We start from the raw sequence: 12,057 nt of genomic DNA on the forward strand, positions 1-12,057 counted from the left end.
TACTGCAGTACTACGTGATCAGTGGTTGGTTGAATCCATGGATGCAGACCCACAGTTTGGAGAAACCACATAGAGGGAGAACAGGCTATAAATGATAGGAGGATTTTCCACTGTGTGGAGGGTAGGCGCCCCTAATCCCACAAGGGTCAACTGTACTTCCCCCCCCCCCCAAAAAACATCCCCTACCCCATCCCCAGGAAATTCATAGATCCTACCCAGCTTATAGTACACACCTTGCTTCTCCCACCCCTGGGGTCCAGGGCTAGAGAGAGGAAAAAAAGTGGAATTTTAAGTCTGACAGACTCTGGTCTGAGGGCTGCTTTGAGGTTGAGTAAAACGTTAACTATTTTAGTTGTAGTTTCATCATCTGTAAATGGTAATACAACACATACAATTATTTGGGGAACTAAATGAGATAAAATTTGTAAAACACATACACAATGCCTAGTATACATTGGGTGTATACCTGGTATACTGGTATGCCTGGGTGCTGCTTAATGCAAATCACTTCCCTTGCTCTTTTTAAAAATGGTTTCCATCTGTTTTCTCTTGCTATACTGGAAATAATCTCTCCTCCTTTGACCTGTCATAGCATTCATTTAAATCTTTTCGTATTCTTACAGTTTTCTATTAGAATAATCATTGGGCATGTCATCTCTACTGGCTATAAATTCCTTGAAGCTATAAATGCCCCCCTATTTGTTTCTGTACTCTCCACAGCACCAAAAAAAAAAAAAAAATTTAAAAAATCCCTTTTACATGAAAATGAGTATTTACTGACTGGAAAGATAAGTGAATGAATGACAGTCACCACCCTCAGGGGGGCTCTAAGCACTTGAAGAAATGTTCCTGAAAAGAATGCAGACTCTCACATTAATAATTTTTATATTGATTATGTGTTAAAATGAGAACATTTTGGATATACTATGACTAATAAGATATATTATTAAAAAATAATTTACCCCATTTCTTTTAGCTTTAAATGTATCTTTTAGAAAACGTATAGTTGCATATATGGCTCCCATTTTATTTCTATTATTTTATTTCTATATCTATGTCTGTTCTGGAATATGTGTCAACATTGCTCATTGAAGACATCAGCTGTCAAACAAACCCACTGACTTGAGAATTTACTAATTGCTGATTGATAATATTCAGCAAGCTTAATACCTAGATTTATGAGTAAATGGGTAGATGAACAAATGTATGGATGGAAGGACAAAAAGAGGTGGAATAAAAGACCAATGACAGCACAGGTTGTGTTTGTCTCACACTTATATATCCCCCTTATCTAGCACGTTCTCTGTCAATTAAGAGTCCTTTATATGCATGTCCTACATGCTAGAATTACCTCAAATTTTTGATTGGTTTAGTCCTAGTGTATAGAACTACCTTAATTCTGAAATGTCTGTCTGAGATAGAAGACTTCATGCAATGGGGAAACAGTGGATTCTGGTAAAGAGAACTGAGAAATTTACTGGGGTGTGCCTTGCCCCACATGCAGAAAGATGACTTTCTGACTATTCCTAATAGGATTCACTGCTCCTATTTGCCTGTAAAATTGATTGATAGCTTGCTAAACTATGTTTTCAGGTGATTAAGTTAAATTAGCCAATCAGCAGTTCCTAGGTCCCTTCTGTCTTAAAGAACTTGATATATCTTCCATAAATTCTCAAAAATAAAACCAATCAAAAGAAAAATGTATTCTGCATGGCTCCTGCTTGCCCTACATTATTTGCCACTAAGCCTTCCTAGTGTGAATATATTCTTTAATTTTAAGTATCCTTCAGCAGTTTTCTTCTTGACTTTTTCTGTCTTCTCTCATCAGTAATGAACTCTTTTCTGCTGTGGAATTGCCCCCTCTCTAAAAAGGCCAAGTCACATTGCTGTGAAAGGGTAAAAGATTACATTCTCCCTTCTCTCCATCACATTTGTTTGGAAGATAAATGGAGTATGTAGGTCTCCTGGGTTGTCTTTCAAACGCAGAATTTTATTCTGAGAATATTTTGATAACAGAACTCAGAGTAAACACTAGGGGAAAGTGTACATTTGAAAATTACTCAAAATCCAGGGACTCTACAATCATGACTATGGTAAAAAAAGAGTTATAATAGGATATTTAACGAAAGCACCTCTTCAAGTGCGTGCATGCTACAGGTGACGACACTTCAGGGTAACGGCAAGATTCTGTCTCACGTAGCACATTTTGAGGATATCTAGAGTGACATATGATTTCATTAGAACTCATATTTTTGTCATAAGTTTACACAATTACCCCTATTTTATAGTGCAGATAGTGAAAACTTAAGAAATATTAGCAATTAAGAGGTGCTACTGGGAACCTCTCTTTAATTAGAGAGTAATTTTAGATACCTACTCTTTGGACACTTGTACAATTTGTAAAATGTCATCATAAATGTCTCTTGTTTCTTATAAGGCAACTCAATTTATGAAAATGAACAATTTGGAAACTTTACAGATCGTGACAAAGATATATATGCTTATTTGAAAACGGGGGCTTAAGGAGTTTGCAAGCAAACTCATACCAATTTAGTTCTAATTCCAGTCTTCAAAGTAGGAGGGTGTGGAAATTAATTTTAGAGCAGATAGAGTATTCTACTGATGTATGTCACATTTTAAAAGGTATATTGATCTCTTTACAGTTTTTTGTTGACTATAGACATGGTAAAAGCTCATTGTAAGAACGTGAAATATAGAAAGTTTAACACATACAAATAAAAAGACTTGTGTATTTGATACGCAGAGGTAGCCACTTTTAATATTTTCATACACAAATTTCCAGCAGCTTTTCATTCTTATATACATTTAGATTATATGTATATAATTTTACAAAAAATTGCATCAATTGCATAAGTTTTGATTCAATAATATGCTGGAAATATCTTCTTTCCATGTTAACACGGAATTATCACAATATCTTCTTTCCATGTTAACACGGAATTATCACTTTTATGGCAGCGTAGTGTTACATGAACTTACTGCATCATAATATATGTAACCAGACCCCTAATGATGGACATGTAGATTGTTTCCCAATTTTTGATTTAAATGACACTGAGATGAAGCTACTTGTGCACTCATTTTTGTGCACTGATCTGATTGGCTCTTTAATAAAAATTCTACATATGACCTTGGTGGAACAAGGGTATACAGATATTTATAATATGTGTTGCCAAACTGTCTTCAAAAAAGTTGTACCAATTTATATTTTGTTTTCATATTCCCTAGCAATACAAATCTAATTTTTGCAATGGAAGTTATTGGGACAATGAGGTTTATTTTTTAGAGTTTGAGTTGTATGTAATATCGTTACCTATTTTGTATATTAGGTGATACTAAAAAGGCTAGCAAATATGCATGCTCTTTTCTGATTGTGATTTCCTGGTGATCAAATACTTAGACTGTTCCGTTGAGATTTTCTGATTTAGATCTGCATATTCTTGTGAGCTCAGCTCTTCACTAGAGGCCTAACTTGTTTTACATTAGATCTAACACATCTTCCTGGATTAACACATGTTCTTAAATGAAAATTATTGTTTCCATGTGCATTGCTGCTATTTCACATAGAGAAGACCAGTTGAAGTTAATCATCTATTTCTTTATCATCTCAGAGTTTAATCAAGCTTGATTTTATAGCAATAAGGTTCCTGTTGTACAATTACTAAGACAGACACAAATGACTAATTTCATGGCTTTGTTTATACCTATGCTGATGTGGAGAGTGAATGTTTGACCCCTCTCTGAACCAAGATGAAGTTCTTGGTCACTCTCTTTGTGCTTGATTCAATAATTGTTAAAACCTGCAGACCTAAAATAAATCATTATAACCTATTAACTCTAGTGTCCTGTGACATCTAAACACATAAGCCAGAACTGAAAAACCGACATCTTTGGCTGTTCAGTAAAGTGTATGATAAAACCAAGTATCTCTGTAACCAGTTCTGTCTTTCTAAAATTAATTGGAATTGTCTATGAAATATAATTGGCCAGGGCGTTTAGGATTTAGTACATCTTCTCCAAGGCTGTAGTGGAGCCCAATACTTGAAATCCATTCCACAGCCGCCTTTGTTGTTCTTGTTGTTCGAATTAATTTGGGGAAAGGGAGGTGTTTTTTTTTTTTTTTTTTTAATGAGGTACAAGGAGAGAATAGATCATCTCAAAAAATTGTGTTTAATTCTAGACTAGATAAGCATCATGTAAGTTTTTTTGTTATTGTTGTTTTTTTTCAAATTAAACCCCCAAACCGGCCTAGACCTTGTTCCCAGGGAAGTAAGTGGAGTAGTTTGCCAGATTGTCAAGGCATGTCATCTTGTGGTCAACAGAGGAAATTTTGAGTCCTGAGCAGCTGCTGTGCAGACCATTGAACCCATTTCTGTGGCCTGTTGTAGACAGGCTTCTGAATGAAGTGGAAATGGAAAGCAAAGTAGTTACTCTTCTTTCTGATATCTGAAGAGAGGGAAGAAATGAACCTAAATTTGGACCTTTGCTGTCGTCCCGTTGAATGCTTATTTTACAAATGAAGAAATTAGTCCTAAGATGTCACGCAATTTAAGGATTACCATCTCTTCCATAAAAACCATTCAACTCTCCATCCAGTGAATCCTTTTTATCTTACAAAATGATTGAATGGTTTTTAAAAAGGGGGTAATAAGGAGACGTGGAATGATAATCTTCGTGTTGCTGAGAAACACATTTCTAATAAAAAAAGGAAAATGAAATCAAAGATCTCATTACTAGAAATAACTGAATGGAAGTCTTATTCAAATTTACCTTTTAATAATAAGCTACTAAAGAACAATTCACCACTGAGAGGAAAACAACTGGCATTAGAGGGATATCTTTATAGTCATGAGTTTATATGGTTCATTTCTTAGCAAGGACCTTGTCCAGGTTTTCATTAAATATATGGTTACTGTGAGTTGAGAGTTCGTATCTTAATTTACAAAACTTGAAGAAGTTTGTACCCTTGGTACTTAAATTTAGAAATATTCATATCTGAATATACTACACTGTAGAGTGAATCACAAAGGTCTTTACTTAAATCATTCATTCTAAACCTGGGATCTATGTATCTCTTTTAACATCCTCTCCTTAGGGTTGCCGGATTTCTTTAGAATGTAAGATATCCAGTAAACCAAATAGAACCTTAGGGACCTGCATGTCTTGAAGATCTAGGAAGTTTGTTCAACAGCTTCATCCCCAATTCTATGAACTATAGAAAATATAGAAATCCTGGCAATATAGCTATTGCCAGGATTTCTGAAAATTTCTAGGACATTTTCTGTGTCTCTAGCTTTTAGACTTCTACTTCTTGTGTATTTTCTCTGTACTGTGCTGTGTGGCATAGATGTGAAAATCAGCACCATCTTTGAGTCCCCACAAAGACTACTTACACAAAACATAATGATTTTCCTACTATTTGTTATGGAAGGGGAATTTGGAGGAGGGATTTATACAGTAGCAACAAAAGCTGGCAAAATGGAACAGAGTTTATCTCTGTTTTTACAGTGTCTTTTGGGCACTCCAACTTCATAGTATTTGTGAGGGTGGAGCCTCATGTTCTCGCTAGCTCCTCTTTCCTTTCCTCCCTATTCTCTCCTCTGGTCTTTTCTATTCTTCTCTTCTCCATGAAGGTAGAACACTCCTCTGCTGATACTCTGAAATTGAATGGTATCCAATTCCTATGAACTTGCACTCATACCATCAAAATCTTGTTGAGAAATTTTTCCAAGCAAAGACAGTTCCCTTCCGCCCTTCAACCAAGGAATTGTGGTGCCAGAGTACACATTTTTTTCCCCCACCACATTACAATAAAAAATTTAAAATAAACTATGACAGCCCCACAAGGTCTGTTTGCAGAGGCCATGAACAAATTATTACACCTCAACTTCCATTATGCATAATCAGTTGGAGCACAGATCATCAATGTACATAGCTCACTGACCCTGGAGACTAAAGAATATAAAATCTTTGAAGGTTTAAGTGTGCCAGTTATTTTAGTGCCTTAGAAAGCAGAGCAGCAGTGAGTTACTTGCCTTGAGCTGTGATATCTTAAATTGTACATCTGTATTACCAGGCAGTTCTGGAAGCTGCTGATTATGACTGTACAGCATGGCATTGTGTTTGAATTCACTTAGCTGTTGTTAGCAATGGAAGTTATTGGGACAATGACAATATTTGTTTTTACAACAATATTCTGCAGGGTTTATGGCTAGTACCTCTGCACTTGCTTGCACACTGATGAAGAACCTCAAGTAGAATGATTACTTTGTTGGAGTCATGGATGTGGATATAACTCAATAGCAGCAATGTATATGTGCCGACTCATTATTTTCAAGATCTGAATACAAGCCATTGATTTTCACTGAATGCATCAACAGAGATCATAGAAATCTAACCAAATAGGATAGTGATGCATTGATGTTCAATGTTAGGTCACAAATGGACTGGAATGGAGCTCTAAGTACATTTAAATATGTGTAACTTGAAAACCCCTTGTTCTTAGCTCCCATTAAGTTTCTGATGCATGTGCAACATTAAAGAAACCTTGTGAGAGAAGAAATATTAGCAAAATCTCATATACTAGAAGTGACAAAAATTGCACTAAGACCAGAACAAAAGAAAGTTCAGCAGGAATCCTTGTCTTATGATATGATCAGCAATCGTGTCATGGGATGAGCCAGGTTAACTTCCATCAAGTTACGGAGGGTATCAAAGCCAACTCTGATAATGCGGGTATCATCTAAATGAGTCAAATGGCATTGATGTGCAGAGATGTTTGGGTGGCACATTAAACAGAAAGAGGTCGTGGAGGAATGTTTGCTCAGGGAAGCATTTCAGTGACCTGTAAAAGGAGTCAATTTGGTAAGCCTCATCAGAATCTGCCTTGATTTCTGAACTGAAGCTGGATTGCTCTGCAGTGATGCCTTACCATGCTAGAAAGCCCCTCAGAATGATGATACTTTGTCTTTTGTATCATGCCCTTGCTGAGAAGCAATTTCCTACAACCTTAAAGGATCCATTTTCTACTGGGGCGATTGCTGTGTATACTTGAACAGAGAACTTGCTCTAATTGTAACCTCTCCTGTACCTTTTTCCAAAGCAATTGATACTGAACACATTATCTTTTTAAGAGTGGAAATGAGGTGACTTTTGTTGACTAGATACTTATTTGTATGTTTAAATATGGAAAGAAATAAAATCAGGGTTTTTTTCCCTGCCATAACACTGAAATTTAGTAAACATTTTTGTATTGGAAAGACTTATTTCAAGAAATAAAAGAATGAGCATTGCAAGTCAAATTGTATTGGATTTGGAGCACTTGGGTGTTTTCATGCCTGACCATTTTTCCCTGGAGAGCCGACAGTGAAGAGGAATAGATTCTGGATCATTTGTTTGAAACAGGAGTCTATCTACAATAGTACTATGATAAAATGTGATCAAAATGAATTTTGAGGTAGGAACCCAAACTGAATTTCACTAAAGGCAACGAAGCTTGAGGACTTTTGATATATTCAGTTAGCGTCGTTTCTTTGACTGATAAAGAGAGAAAAGGAAGGCTGTTCTTTCCGGAAGTATTTACTGACCCTGACCACGGGCAGACACTGTGGAAGATAATAAAGATACAGGAGTAACCAGGGTACACGTAATCTGTGCCCTCCCATGTGCTGCCTGTCAGTCCATTTTTGCGTGAATTAGAATTTACCCTGGTCTATCTTTTACATCTAAACCAGTGGTTCTCAGATTTTATTGAGATCAGAATCATCTGCAGGGCTTTTCAAACCACAGATCATTGGACTCCACCCTATTTCCTTTTCTTTTTAAAAAAATAATTTATTTATTTTTCCAGCTTTACTGAGGTATAATTGACAAATAACATAAGGTATTTAAAGTTTACGTCGTGGTACTTGATATACATGTACTTTGTGAAAGGATTCCCTCTATCAAGTTAATTAACACATCCATCACCTCTCATATTTACCTGTTTTTTTTTTTTTTTTGGCAATAACATTTAAGTTCTACTCTCTTAGCAAACTTCAATGATACAGTACAGGGTTGTCAGTTATAGTTTGACTCAGTAGGTCGAGGCTGAGGCCCAAGAATTTGCATATCGAACTGGTGTCCAGGTGATGTGATGCTGCTCACCTGGGATCACACTGCAGGACCCACTGCTCTAAACAAAGGTCAGACACTGCTTAAGCGTGAGTGATGACGGGTGTGAATGCTAAGCAAGCGTTCGTGTACCCCAGTGAATAGTGCTATAGCAGAAGAGTCACAGTGCCAGTGGAACTTGGAAAAGTGTGTTATGCTTTTGTGCGCCCAATGTCACTGTGAAATGAAAATAAAACACCTTTAAATTTTAAATTCTGTTTTTTATAGTCTATCTTCCTTTTAAAGAGCTCACCAAATTCGGCAGTTTTTGATAACATTCACAAGGATCTTTTTGTGAACAAAAAGAGCACATGCTATAGATTAAGAACTACAGATTTAAATATTTAAGAGGTATATAGCATCTAATTTATCTAATTGATGCTGATGAACTGTTAATAAGCATTTGATTATATGCAATTCATGTTTTAGGGGATCCATTTTGTCTTTCTTGTCATTTGCACTGAAGTGTCTGCAGCCATCTTTACCTATGGATTGTTTTTAATTTCTCTCTCCTGATTGTTTAATGGGTTATGGCTCAGAGCCCTCCCCTCACTTTCTCTGGGAGACTCCTTTGTTCTGGTCCTTCTGTACTCTGTCTTAGTAACTCACTTTATACAGCAGGCTTACAGTATTTCAGAAATAAACTTTAGAGGGCAGATATTCCAAAGCATACTCTTTTTCACCTGAAATCAGAAGTGACACACTCCGTTGCATCCTACAAGGGTATGATCACTTTTCATTACTGTTATTTTCATCTGACATATGATGTACTCGACTCAAGGATACACATTTCAGGGGACATGATGGGAAATATCTGAAGAGCCCTTTAGATTATCGCTGATTAGAGCCAACCTTCTTTCTTTAGGTTTTAGGTCATGTCTGTAGTCAGAAAATGAGTTTGATCCCTGGTTCTTTGGGAGGAAAGCCGTAATTTTTCACCTTCTGCAAACATCTATAAATAGATGCCTGTAAATGCAAAACTTGTTAATTCATTATTGGGAATATGGCAACTAGGAAAACTTCATTGCCAAAATAATATCATTAGCTATAAGCAGCGGTGTGCCAGTGAGTGTTTAACAACCGGCTCTTTGAGGAAAGAAAATAGGCCTGATTTGTAGCATTTGCCAATTGCATTGGTATAGATACACCCACCATGACCAATTTTAAGCTACCAACCAGACATCACTGAAAATGGAGTTGGCAAGAGATGTGCACAGTTGACTCCTGGAAGCTGGCTTCACACCATGAGAAGCTTACAGCTTTATTGTTTGTTTGTTTTCAGGTGAGTGAGCATAGCAATAGGAAGGAAGAGGACCCTCAGGTTTTCAATATCAGTCCTTTATGTGCGCAAAAAGGAGATTCAGGGTGGACTTTTTCCAACCTACTAGCTTCCTACTTCCACATAATATATTAAAAGGCATTCCATCTTTCATCCCTGTAGAAATAACTCAGAAACTCAAAAGGAGCAATACAGTCAAAGCAGTTGAAACATCACTAGAGGGAAAATAAATAAACATGCAGCATCCTAGCAATATCTTTGTAGTAATGCCTCTGAGCTGTGGGTGGTGTGCTAGGCACTTCCCCTGGCACAGTAACTTACACCATTATTTACCTGCTTGTCTCTCTGTCCCACTAGACCCTGAGATCCTTGAGGGCAGGCACCATTTTTTTTTTCATTATCGCCAAACCTTAACAAAGTGCTTGGTTAACAGTGGGTGGTTGTATGGGTTCTGTGCCTCCACAGAGGGCAACTCTGAAGGGCCATTTTAGTCCAGAGCTCCTCCTGAGGGCAGCCCAGGCCTCTGTTGTAACTGCATTACAATTGAATTTTTCCCTCTGCTTAATCCTACTTCCCTTAACAAGCTGATAGCATGCTACAACAGACCTCTTGCATGCAAATCTCCAGTTCAAAGACAATCTTTAATATATGGGATTTTGAATATTGTATAATGAAATATTTGGAAATTTGGCCAATTTCTACAGCAGCGCACTTCAGAGCAACATTAAATAATTTGCATTTATTCAAAAACAATGAGCATCATTTTGCTTGAGGGTGCTATTAAACTAGATGATCCATTAGCTTCTTTAACTTCTTAAAAATTTCCCTGCCACTGTACATTAAAATGACCTGACTTCTTAGCTGTGATTAATGCAGCAGAGTTTCGAGATAGACTATAAGCTCTTTTGAGAAGGCGTTCTACCGCAATCAGAAAGTCTCTCAGACAGTTCTGTAAAATTGTCATGGACTATTGGCCAACTTTTTTTTGATACTTTCATTGAAAATGGAAATATGTGCCTTTGGTCTCATGTAGTCAGGCATATTGAAATGACCTTTCTATCACCTTAATTCCTTAGAATCACCTGGGATTCCTTAGGACAATCAATCCCCACATGTCCTGTGTATCACATGGCTAAGAGAACATGACATCTGTGTCTGGAATAATAAAGCTATATCTATGGCACCAGTAAATCCCCTGGCTTAGGTGAAGCAGAGGCAGTGAGGAAGCCTATGACCGTGTGCTTGGACTCCACAGATCCTCAAGAGTACAGTAGATTTCTCTGCAAAACATCTTTTTTTCCCCCTTTTTTGTTACATGATTAAATAACAGTGTCTAAATGTATGAATCTCATATATGAGGATGATTAACTTCAAATTCTTCAGCATGCCCCAGAACGGCTATTATTAACCCTGGGCTTGCGTGCCCTAGTTTTAGAATGAAGTTCCTACTTAATTATATCCCAGTAGTCCTCAAATGGATTTACAATGTCCTTCTTACTAAAAGGATCCCATTCTCAATTCTAGAAGATGCTTCTTTTAGCTATCAGTTAAATGGGACAAGTAAACCTTCAACAACTGTCCTGAATTAGGGAAAAGTGGGATGGGCTATTATAATCACATTTGTGATCACCATGATAACAAATCAGAGAAATATATAATTGTAGAACTGCAGGTACTAAAAAGCAACACAAACATTGAACCAGAGCTATATGGCTATCTCTCTCTCTGTATGTATACTGATAGATAGGTCTATATAGCTGTATGATATTGATATTGAAATAGATAATATTATAATTCGGGTTACCTTTTTAAATGGTGCCACTGTAAATCTAGAAGTGAAATGTCAGTAATTATTTAGCATATACATTTTTATCTTTTTGGGTAGACAAACAGGAGAAAATATCAGACTTATTCTGTTTGATGTGTATGTGTTACATTTACACTCAAATAGGAGAAATATGAGCTTATTTTATTACATTCTCTTGTCTCATGAATATAGCATACAGTTTTGTGTTCTATTACCAATCAACTGTCCTTTCCCTCCCCTTCCCTTCCTTTTGTCTTTTTTAATATGACTGAACAACAGCAAAACTTCAGCACTCAAGTCCAGCCACTGAGACTTTCCCAACTGTGCTGAAGCCCATAATTAGTGAGGCCTCCTTGAGAAGAGAACAATCAGTACTGACATTTTTTCCAATGTAGGCCGGCCTGGAATGTGGAGGCAGGCTAAATACTGGGGGGAAATGGCTCTGAGGACCTAGCAATGCAACTGTGGCAGCTGATGCTGGGGCCGCTGTATCACAGCCACATTTTGGAGCTCTGAATGGCCCATCCGGACATAAATCCAGCCTGTCTTCATCAGTGCTAGCAGATGGCAAACTCATGGCAAGACTTGTTTTATGGTGCAAATTTTATATGCACTTGGAACACCCAACCTTGTGTAAAATGTGACCATCATGACACCATCACATTCCTTACCTCTAAAAAGCAAAAACTTTTTTAGTACAATGTTTAGAGCATGGCGTTTTCCTCTTAATTGCTTATTCCTAAGTTTTGTTGATGTAGCAAAATCACAAATAAGCTTGTCAAGCAAAAACTAGTCAGCA

The 12,057-nt window shown here is 36.9% G+C and overlaps 1 protein-coding gene across 4 annotated transcripts in view; it reads left to right on the top strand.

Moving 5' to 3' along the window:
* PLXDC2 (plexin domain containing 2) overlaps positions 1–12,057 on the top strand; it is a 416,967-nt gene that overhangs the window by 115,163 nt on the left and 289,747 nt on the right. The window lies entirely within an intron of this gene.

This window comes from Balaenoptera physalus (assembly GCF_965194825.1).
Source record: "Balaenoptera physalus genome assembly, chromosome: 2".
Taxonomy (NCBI): domain Eukaryota; kingdom Metazoa; phylum Chordata; class Mammalia; order Artiodactyla; family Balaenopteridae; genus Balaenoptera; species Balaenoptera physalus.